Source organism: Drosophila arizonae, chromosome X, assembly GCF_054131065.1.
Source record: "Drosophila arizonae isolate 15081-1271.41 chromosome X, UAZ_ARI_1.0, whole genome shotgun sequence".
NCBI classification, from domain to species: domain Eukaryota; kingdom Metazoa; phylum Arthropoda; class Insecta; order Diptera; family Drosophilidae; genus Drosophila; species Drosophila arizonae.
In genome coordinates, this window is record NC_142927.1 from 30,716,533 (window position 1) to 30,727,290 (window position 10,758).

Below are 10,758 nucleotides of genomic sequence, written 5' to 3' on the forward strand. Positions count from 1 at the left end.
GATTTACTTCCAAACTTTGGAAACAAACAGATAGAGAAAAATACTCAAACTAACATACTCTACCTATAGACAATCAACGAGTATGAAAACATTGAAGACATTAGAAAAAAATATATATATAACATATATATATATTTATTTACATATATAGGCATATCATAGGATATATAAAACTATCACAGAGCTAGTTTATATCGTATAGAACCTAGGGGCAACGTGCTGCGGGGGGAATCAAGCTGAGCTAAAGATTTCTAAGTGTAAAAGCTCTATGTACTTTATGGAGTGATTTCAATTTCCAGTTGTTGACATCATAACAAAATTTGGAGCTCAAATTTCCAGCATTTATTTGTAAATTTTCAAGATAGCTCGCCTGATATATCGGGTAATCAGCTGTTTATTGCCCCGGCTGTAAATCAACGAACAATCAAACTATTATTTAAGTAATTTCACACTCTTCAAAAGAAAACTGTAATCGCAGAAATGAGCTACTTTTAACATATGTATATATGTATATATATATATATGTATTTATGTATGATTATGTCTACAGCTGTTGACATTTCCGACCAGCTGTTTCCAGGGAACCGAAACACAACATAGGCTATGCGTAGGAAATACGTATCTTGAAATAACAGAAAATTTATTTATATTTCTTTATTTTTTTACATAGCAAATGATCCGCGATGAAAGCCAATAAGCATACCTGATGTGCTTGCTTATGCAATAATTTATGGCAGTTATGTCATATGTCTAAGTAGCCCCATTTTCTCTATATGATAAAGGTAGGTTAGGAACGACCCAGAACTCAAATAACTCCAGATAGTAATTGGGAATTATGTGGATACGCTACATAACTATATATATTTACTATATTCATATACTAATATTTAATTTTCTCAGTCCAGCTGCTTGCATTCAAGTTTAATGGACCCAGGCTGACCGCTCTGACTCAACTTTACTCCAAGCACCGTCCCCATTTTGTGTTCGTCTGTTTTGCCAAGTCCAGCAAAATCTGTCGAAAATGAGAGTCAAATCAGATTCGACCTGCTTGAGACCTACCCAGGGTTCCTCTTCAGTGTGTCTACTTTGTCCTTGGTCTACAGCCTCCTCGCCCATCGTCCGTCCGTTTGTATGCAAAGCTGTACAGTAATGTGTATGTTATCTATAGTCACGCACTCCCAATACAAGAACATTTACTTTTAGCTACCTACTATTTGCAACTATTTGTTTCCTTCTATGTGAAAACTTCAGGAAGTACACCTTCTCAGGGATAACAGACAATCAGCAAAATTGTTGTACTTGCAGTATATTAGCAAATATTTATGTAAAATATTCACATTTAATTATTGATTATCTATAAAATAAATATATAAAATTACAACTATAGGCTGCACTTTAAATAAAAAACTTTGATAAGCATTTCAAAACCATACAAAATATCTGAAAAGTTCTTCCTTGTCCCTCTCTGTCTCTCACACATACACGCATACAAACACACACTGTCTGCCTCCGTCTCCCCCATTCCCTCAAACTTTGAATTCTGTCACTCTCACTTTCTCCGTTTCAGTAGGCAATCCCCAGGTGGGCTAAATTTAAAAAGCATCGAGATGTCGTCGCGCCGACAAACTGCATTCTAAATCTGTGTAAAATGTTCTAAGGGTGGCCAAAAATATCGCCAGTATGCAGAGATATATACATACATATGTATACATACATATATCTATATAAATATATATGTATATTTAGATGAGCTGCCCGATTGTGTAATTCAGCTGAAGATGGCTCTGAAAAGGTCACGGCAAAGCGACTTTGCGACTTTTGCGACTGTGGGACGAACAAAGTGAAAGATTTCCAAGGGACTTTTGGCCCGACTCGGATGTGCTCGACCTACACATACCCGTAATGGGGCAGGTCAGTATCAGGCTCTGTTAACTCAGCTAATAATGCGAAATTGGTATTAGCTCCATTTATTCTATGCATGAGTAGTCTATAGTTTGGAGACCTCTTGATAGGCTTGACTTTGAATTGCTTACATTAAATATTGGAGTCAGCTAAATCGATTCAACATATCACGTAAAGGTATCAGTTTATGGCTGTTTGTTTTCAAAGAATTGTTTGCAATACTTGAGAGCTTGGCTTCTCCAAATCATACGCCGTAGTTAGTTCTCAAATTATACCCATGCCCAGTGGGGATAGATCTTCAGGTTTCTGTTTATGCCTTTGATATTAGAGATATTTCATAAAATTCCAGATAACATATACATATAAAATTATTATATAAACAAATCTTAAATTTAAAAAAAAAAAATTCAAATCTTCTCCTGGGGATCGATATATCTAGATTATAATAAATGTAAATCTTCTGAAAAACGATTTTTGGAAATGGAGCAGAAAAGTAACAAATAGAACAAACAAATCATGAAAACTGTGAGTAAAAACGAGATAGATAGACAAAGTACAACCGAGAACGAGGCAGCAAAACTGATTTTCATACTTATCAATGCGACGGATGTATTTGTGTTTGTATTTTTGTATTTGTATTTGTGTATGTGTGTTTAATGATTTTCCTTAGATAACCTCAAGTGCAACATTTTGACGAAGACGCACAACGCCGAGCAATCAAGTGCCAAGACAGGGATCGAATGCGAGAGAGAAAGAGAGCCAGAGACAAAGACAGACAGAGAGAGTCGACAATCTGAAGGTAGATCCAACAGATCCGTTGAGACACACAGAATCGACGCTGCGACAAGGCGTGGGGTCTATTTATTTATTTTATTTTTTTTTTTTTAATATTTATTTATTTTTTGTTTTTTTGTGGGTGCTGCTGTAGATACCCTGTAATGCGAGTTAGCTGCGGCTGTTTAGATTGGCTTATACTACACATTTATTTTATAGTAATATATGTCTATGAATGATGCCAATAAATAAAGTTAGTTATGCTATGCTCTCACATGGCAAGACTTCTTTTTTGAATGAAAATTAAGAAAAGCATTTTCATATGAAAGCAACAGACTTTGGAGCATATCTGTATTTTGATGCATTCAGCATATTTGTTATATATTTATAACAGTTAATCGAAAAATATGATATGTAAACATTCAATCGAATTTCATGGCAAAATTTAATAAATGAATTGCAAACAGCTCGAAGTTAGCTGAAACACCCAGCTCATACTATAATAGGGTATGCGATTGGTACTGAAGTGTTGTTGTTGATGTTGATGTTTCTCCACTTCGAATGTCGAGTGAGTCCTTTGTCGGAGTCCACTTGTGCCTCACTCTTCGTGCACTTCGTTGCCGACGTGGATGCGGATGTGACAGGCTTGATGTGCACTATGTAACCCCACTCCCTGCTTTACTCTCTACTTATCTCCATCTCGTTCTCTTCCTCGCTCTCTCTCCATCTCATTACTTCTATCTATCTATCGCGTGCCCTATTGCATTTCTCTTTATCTCAATTCCTTTTTTCTCCCTTTCTTCTGCTCAATTTACCCACCAGCTATTATTCTCTCTCCCAATGTCACCGTCTCTGTGTGTCTTTGCTCTCTTCTCACTTTCTTCCTCACTCCTTCTTCAGCTCAGCCTTCTTCTCCCACTATTTTCGACCGCTTTTTCTCTCTCACTCTCTCTCTCTCTCTCTCTCTCTCTCACTCTCTCTCTCTCTCCATCTCTCTCCCTTTGAATTCAACCCGCATCGATTCATTCCATCCGCATTTCTCCAAGTTTGCAAAAATTACCTTTAGCTACTTTCTATCAATCAGTCAATTCAATCATTGATTCAATCACTCAATCAGGAATTCAAGCAATCTGAATGCAGACACGAAAGGATTAGAGAATTGACGCAACTCTCAAGATGTTTATCCTTGACTCTGCCTCAATTACGTTATTTCGGCATTGGCCCTGCGCCGTTGTCCTTGAGCCTGGCAGCGCCCTCGAGCTGGAGTTGGAGTCTCAGTCGAGGCTGAAGCTAGAGCTGGAGCTGGAGCTGTCTGCATGCCTTTACCCAGTCCCCGCAGTTGGACAGACAGAGACCCTAAAATTGGCTTAGGCTGGGGGCAGACTCTACCCTAGCTGCCATCAGGATGCAGAGCAGGAAAATATGCTGAGAGCAAGGATGTTATTATAATTCCAGTTGTTTCTGTTGCTGTTGCTGCTGGGTGACCTTCAAGGATTGAGTGCGCGAACGACCAAGGACGACTCGTCGGGGAACGATAATACCGCACGCAAGCAGCAATCGGGAATCCGCCTTTGGCCCACAGTCCTGCCCGGCTTGGGATGGCTCTGGGGCTGTCTGTGCGCCCCCAGCTCCAAGCAGCCGGTTGAATGTCCTGCTCCTTTTTGTTGTCTGGCAAGTTTGTTTTGGGCTCGCTGCTCGGATTTCATTATGCTTTTTGAAGGTCGCAGACAGCACGCACGACGAGAACGAGCGAGGGCTACGGAGAGAGAGAGAGAGAGTCAGAGACATACACGTGCCATCTAATCAGAGAAAGGCACCCCAACGCCCCCACAGGCTCAGCCCCACTTTCGCCTGGCAGCTTCAGCAAACCCCTCGCATATTTGTGTGCCACATTTGCAGACAGCCCGCAGGACAGGCAAAATACCAAAAAACAAAAGGATACACAGCCTGCCCGCACTTGCCACGCCTTGCCGCACAGACACCTTTAAATGTTTAATGTAATTTCGCTGCAGACTTTCCTTGCATTAAAGGACAACGACAATGTCCTTGATTAGTGGAAAATGCAAATGAATAACAACAGAGACAACAAAATGCCGATGCCACGCCCTAGTATGCGTCGTCAACTTAGGCTGCCTAAAAGGAGAGCGTCTTGCTACCTACCGAACTATTGATGCCCGTATGTTGCGCAGTACTACGTCCGGGCGTATCTGCATGCTGCCGCAACATGTTGCCAAGCGACTGGCGCTTACACTCGCATTCCCGCTCACTCTCCACAGCAAAATGCTCAACTCTCAACTACTCAGAGAGTGAGTCGGCTCACCACACTGTGGTGTGTTGGAGTTTCGTTCTTGCGCTCGCTCTCACGCAGCTTTGTGTTTCTCTCGAGACAACAAACTGAATCGCCCAAGTTCTATAATTAGTGAATTTGTTCGCTTTTCATTTGTTGGTGAAATTCAACGCATGCATGCAAATAGTATATTGAAGTGCATCACATACTCACATACATATATGTAAATACATTATATACATACAAACATACATACATATACTATGGCGAATTGTGAAATAAAAAGCTGAGAGAACGCACACAAGAATTAGAGGCGGTAGCGGTGCCAGCGCCAGCGCCAGCGTCAGCGGCGACGTCACTTGCGACCGAACAGCTTTTCGTTTGTTTTGAGTGCATTTTTAGCAAACAAATAAATGTGTATATGTATGTATTTGCGCGCGCGCTTTGGTGTGCGCATGTTCCGTTATTAAGCTTACTGCAGCATTCGTTGTCTTCTTTTACTACACGCCGGCCGGCTATGCCAAGAGTGTGCATGAGTACCTCACCGCGACTGTACTATGTATGCCGAGCGGCGTCTTCGGCATTGTCTTTGTCGCTGCCTCCTTTGCGTATTGTTATTATTGCAGCTGCTGCTGCTGCTGTTGCTGCTGTTGCTGCTGTTTCTCTCTGGTTACTTGCGTTAGTCATATTATTGTTGATCTTGTGTTGTTGCTGCTCTCGTCCATATCCCCTTTGTGTTTCGCCTTTTGTTTTTGCACTTGTGCGTAAATCCTTGCGAAAGTTACATCTGCCTTTCCAATTGTCATCGCCGCTGCCCGAAGGCAGAAGAACAGCTAAACTCATTTTCTATGAATAAGTAAATGCACTTCAAAAGACAAGTGGATTCTAGTTGCTTACTTAAATATAATATACAGTTCACCTTTAACATCATGTTTCATTAGGAAGGACATTTTTTTTCATAATTTATTTTTACATTAGACCAAAAAGGAGTTAATTTGTTGCATACATGAGGAGTGGCGCAAAATACCTCAACACTACGACATATGTATGTACACACATATGTACATATGTATGTAGATGTATATGTGTAATGGAAGCTAATGGGAGTATTCCAAATATTAGACAATTCTATACTCATCTTTGAGAGCTACAAATTTCATAATATTAATGTTTGCATTTTGTAAATTAATTTAACAATTAATATAATTATATAATTACAACTATTTTGTATGTTTTTGTTTATATTTTTATTATACCCTAAACCCATTGAAAATGGGAAATCAGGGCATAATGGTTTTGTTGAAATGTATGTAACAGGCAGAAGGAGGCGTGGCAAACCCCATAAAGTATATATATATATTCTTGATCAGGGTGACGATCTGAGTCGATTTGGCCCTGTCCGTCTGTCTGTCTGTACGTCCGTCCCGTATAAGAGCTAGAGACTTCAATTTTTTTTTAAATATCCGTATATACAGCGCGGATATCGAGCGTATCACCAAAAATCGATAACCCATCCCATTATTTTTTATCGATAAAAAACCTTATCGAAAATCAGTGATAAAATTATATCTCCTACATCTTTAAAGCTAGAGTCTCCAAATTGTATATGTATACTTATATGTATTTTATACAATTTCGATTTTTGTTAAAATTTACCCCATGCCCTTCTAATTATTGAAATATCAGTTACTCGAAAGCTTCAGGGAATCTCGTAGTCGGGCACTCTCGACTAGAGCTTTCTTACTTGTTATTGTTTCTTTTATTTATTTTCGTTAAGAATACATAAAACAGAAATAATGTAAAAATAAATTATGAAAAAAAGTGTCTTTCCTAATAAAATATGTCAAAGTTGAATTTGTACTAGGACTTGTAACTTGGACATACTGTATATATAAATGTATGTAGATACTTAATAGATATGTATGTATGTATGTTTATCAAAATAATGTCATATTAGTTTGCAGTTATTCGCAAAATTATGAAATTGGACACAAAAAGCTTTTGCGCCACTTATTGCTGAATTGTTGGCAGCTTTCGAAAGCTTTTGTCTGATAGCTTAGCATTGCAATATTTAATGCAAGCCTAACTGTGTAGGTGGCAAGGGCACAAGGAAGCGTCGCACTGACTGCCGCACACCCTTGCCGTTCAAAATTAATATGTCCAAGAAATGTTAAATATAATAACTTGAAACATATTGTTTAATTTAATATTACATATAAATAATGATAATGATAATGTTTATTAACTTGTTTCAATTCTTTTAAATTATTTTGCTAATGTTAGCTTTTATTATATTTTATTTTTAGCCAAGTGTAGTGTGTCTCCGCTTAAATAAAATAATTAAACATTAAAAAAAGTTTTTTTATTATTATGAATGGTAATATTATAATTATTATTATTTTTTATGTTTTTGTTTATTTATTATTCTTTTTTTTTCCAAGATAATCTTCATATTTCATTTTTTATTGCCAATATTTTCTCGTTCGCATTTTTTTTTTTTTTTCTTTTTTATTTTGCTTTTTGCGTTTCCATTTAGGAATTTTGAAACGACGCAGTTTACAACAAAGTTGTTAAAGTAAATGCCATAAACGCTTAAGTGTGGCAAGTGGACAGTTGCATTGAATCATACATACGTAAATACATATATACATACATAGTCTTTATGGGCATATGTATGTACATACATATATACATATTTACGGAGTTTGATAACAATTGGATTTTGAGAGCATTTTTTTTTTTAAATTTTTCAATGTGAAAAGAACTTGGATTATTTTTAGTTAGGTGTAGAGTTTTTTTTTTATTTTATTTTATTTATTTATTTTTTTTTTTTTATAAAAAAATGTACGAAATCTTAAGAATTTGTTTGTTAAATAACAGAAATAGTTTTTACTCTACAAAATGTTGGATTCCAGCTGTCACACTTTGGACTGTGCTTTGATCTTCAATCAGTTACATATGTATGTATTTATGTATGCTTAACAGACATACTTATGTATATATGTACATACATACAAATGCATTGAAATTTTGTTGTTTCCATTGCAGTTGTTGCTGCGACGCATTAAAATTGCAATTACACCAACACCTGCCAAACAAAAACTGTAACAGCAACAACAACAACGCCATCTTATCAACTGTAAACTGTGACAGCATGTTATGTGTCCGCCCTGCATGCCCCACTACAATGTAATCACACGTGTTAGTCGTTAAATATGCAGCTAGCTTAGTGGAGAGGGAGAGAAAGAGAGAGCACGAGCGAGAGAGAGGCATATGGGAAGATAGAGAGAGTGTAGTAATTTCGTAGCAGTATATGTACATACATACATATGCACGTGTTGTGTCTGGTGGCGCCTTTGGGTTAAAAGCGGTTTCGTAAGTTACACACACACACACACCCTCACACACACACACACCCTCACACACACACCACGCGCGCATACATATGCATGTACATGTCATAGAATGCTATCGATACGCCGTTACAAATGGCAAGTTGTAAAATGTAAAAAGAGAAGAAGAGGCAAGATAGAGACAATATTAGCAATTCATTTTGCGATATTAATGAGTTTTGTTTTTGTTGCTGTTCTTGGTCTTGTTGTTGTTGTTGCTTCTTGGTCGAATTTGCATTTGAATTAGATAATTTTTAGCATTTAACCATTACTAACATAAACACAACAACTAACAAGTGTGACGCCGACTGCGCTGGCAGCGCAGCCACACTTGTTGCCTTTATTTACGCAGTTGGCTTTGGCGCAATGGCGTAGCATTTTCTACTATGGCAAATGGCAACAGCAGAACGAGCGAAAAATTGAACACGCGCAAATAATTGCGCAAAATAACAACAACAGCATTTCGAATACATATGAATATACACACATATGTACGTACATCCATATGCATGTACACATGTATGTATGTATTTACGTATGTATATATGTACATACAGTCATATGTACATATGTATGTATGTATGCAAGTGTAATCGCAGCAGCAGCGCCAACAACAAGAACAAAAACCACAACTGCAACTTTGTGGAAAGCACAGAAAAGTGACTACTAGAAAGAAAGCTCTACTCGACCCGACCAGCAGATTCCCTGTAGTCCGTGCGGCAGTGTAAAATGATGCGAAACTCAATAGCAATTACGAAATATCACAAACAAATGAAGTTATAAATAATACAAGGAGGTTGAAACAAAAAATACAGAAAAACTACGGATATTTTTACACAACGACTCATTGAATAACATATCCTCTACTGAAGTGATGAGAATGGTCAACATTATTGTTATTTTGGACACTCAATCTACGGAGATGTACGAGATATAATTTGAAAACTGAATTTCGATACAGGTATTAATCGATAACAATTAAATGGTAATAGTAATCGAAATAATTTCAACTTTCTAGATCTTAGCTCGTAGCTCTGATCAAGAACTGCCACGCCCCCTTCTAGGTCTTAGAAACACTTACTAAACATTTGCACGAAACAATATACCCAGATTTATCATATTCAATGGGTATAAAGTTTACATGGGCAAAAATGCGCGGCAGCCTGAAGAAAGCTTTAGACGCGGCCGCTGCTTTTGCCGCTGCTGCTGCTGCACCTATTCTCTTGCTTTATGGCTCATTCGCTGCATATGTAAATACATATGTATGTACGTGCATGCGTGTATGCGTGTGCGTGTGCATGTGTGTATGTAACACGTAACGTACGCGCGGCAGCGACTATCATAGAACTAGAAGAGCCAAAGGGCCAACCCCAACGGCAACAAATGTAAAATGTAAAGTGTAAAATGCAAAATCAACAAAAACGAAATCGAAATCGAAAACGAAAACGAAATAAATCGAATGTGAAGACGAATTTTTGAGGAAAATAACGGTCAAATCAATGCAAAGCGAACTCCGAACTCACGCAAACACACATACACACTCTTCACACTGGCGCGCGCACACACACATACACATGCATGTGCGTAACAAATTGCATTGCAATGCAAAAATAACAAATTTCTTTATGGAAAAAATATCTGCAGAAACAACTTGCCAAGAAATTAAAGTGAATTTTATAATTAAAGTCATATTCAAAATGGATAATAATAGTTCCTAGCTCAACCAGCTTTAGTCAATCTACATACACACACACATACATATGTAGATGTACAATCCATTAACATACATACATTGTATGTACATAATACACACACGCATAAACACGACTGGGCTGTGGGCTTGTTATGGGAACTTAATTGTTTAATAACTTTTCTTGTCGAAGAGAGTTTCTTCATGAAACTTTCAGATTATAGCACTGGTTGCATTGGTTGGGCAAATTGGGCATTTGCCAAATCTCAAGTCTCTGATCATTTTTCAATGCACATTCTCAATCTTCATTTTAGTATTATCTGCCTTGTGTTTGGGAACATGATCATCATACTGCTATAAACATGATAATTATCTGCGAGCTTTTTACATCTGATCTATTCGAAATTGCTACTCAGAGGTACCTCTGAATGTGGACATCTAGACCGAACACGACTCTCCCACTGAGCTTCGCATTGGCTCGGGTCTCGCTTAAGCTTTTCGCAAAAAAAAACTAGATCAACCAAAGATAAAAATTCAACAAATTTGTATTACATTAATGAAGAGAATATTCAATGTTAAAACAATAATTATACAATTGCTATCATCTCGTTACAGCCTCTTCGTGATAACATTGATTTTCTCGCATAGCCCTCAAAGCCTTTGTCTGCATTATACATAGCTCGCAAATGACAGTTGATCGTGTTTATATCCTG

The 10,758-nt window shown here is 37.6% G+C and overlaps 1 long non-coding RNA gene across 1 annotated transcript; it reads right to left on the reverse strand.

Annotated features, from left to right (window-relative positions):
- Window positions 1-214: 214 nt before the first annotated feature.
- Window positions 215-9,218, reverse strand: LOC108617782 (uncharacterized). The gene is made up of 3 exons (XR_016271392.1): window positions 4,837-9,218; window positions 1,060-4,432; window positions 215-1,012 (listed from the first exon to the last, which is right to left on the reverse strand). It is a non-coding gene; the product is annotated as an uncharacterized LOC108617782 (long non-coding RNA).
- Window positions 9,219-10,758: the final 1,540 nt, after the last annotated feature.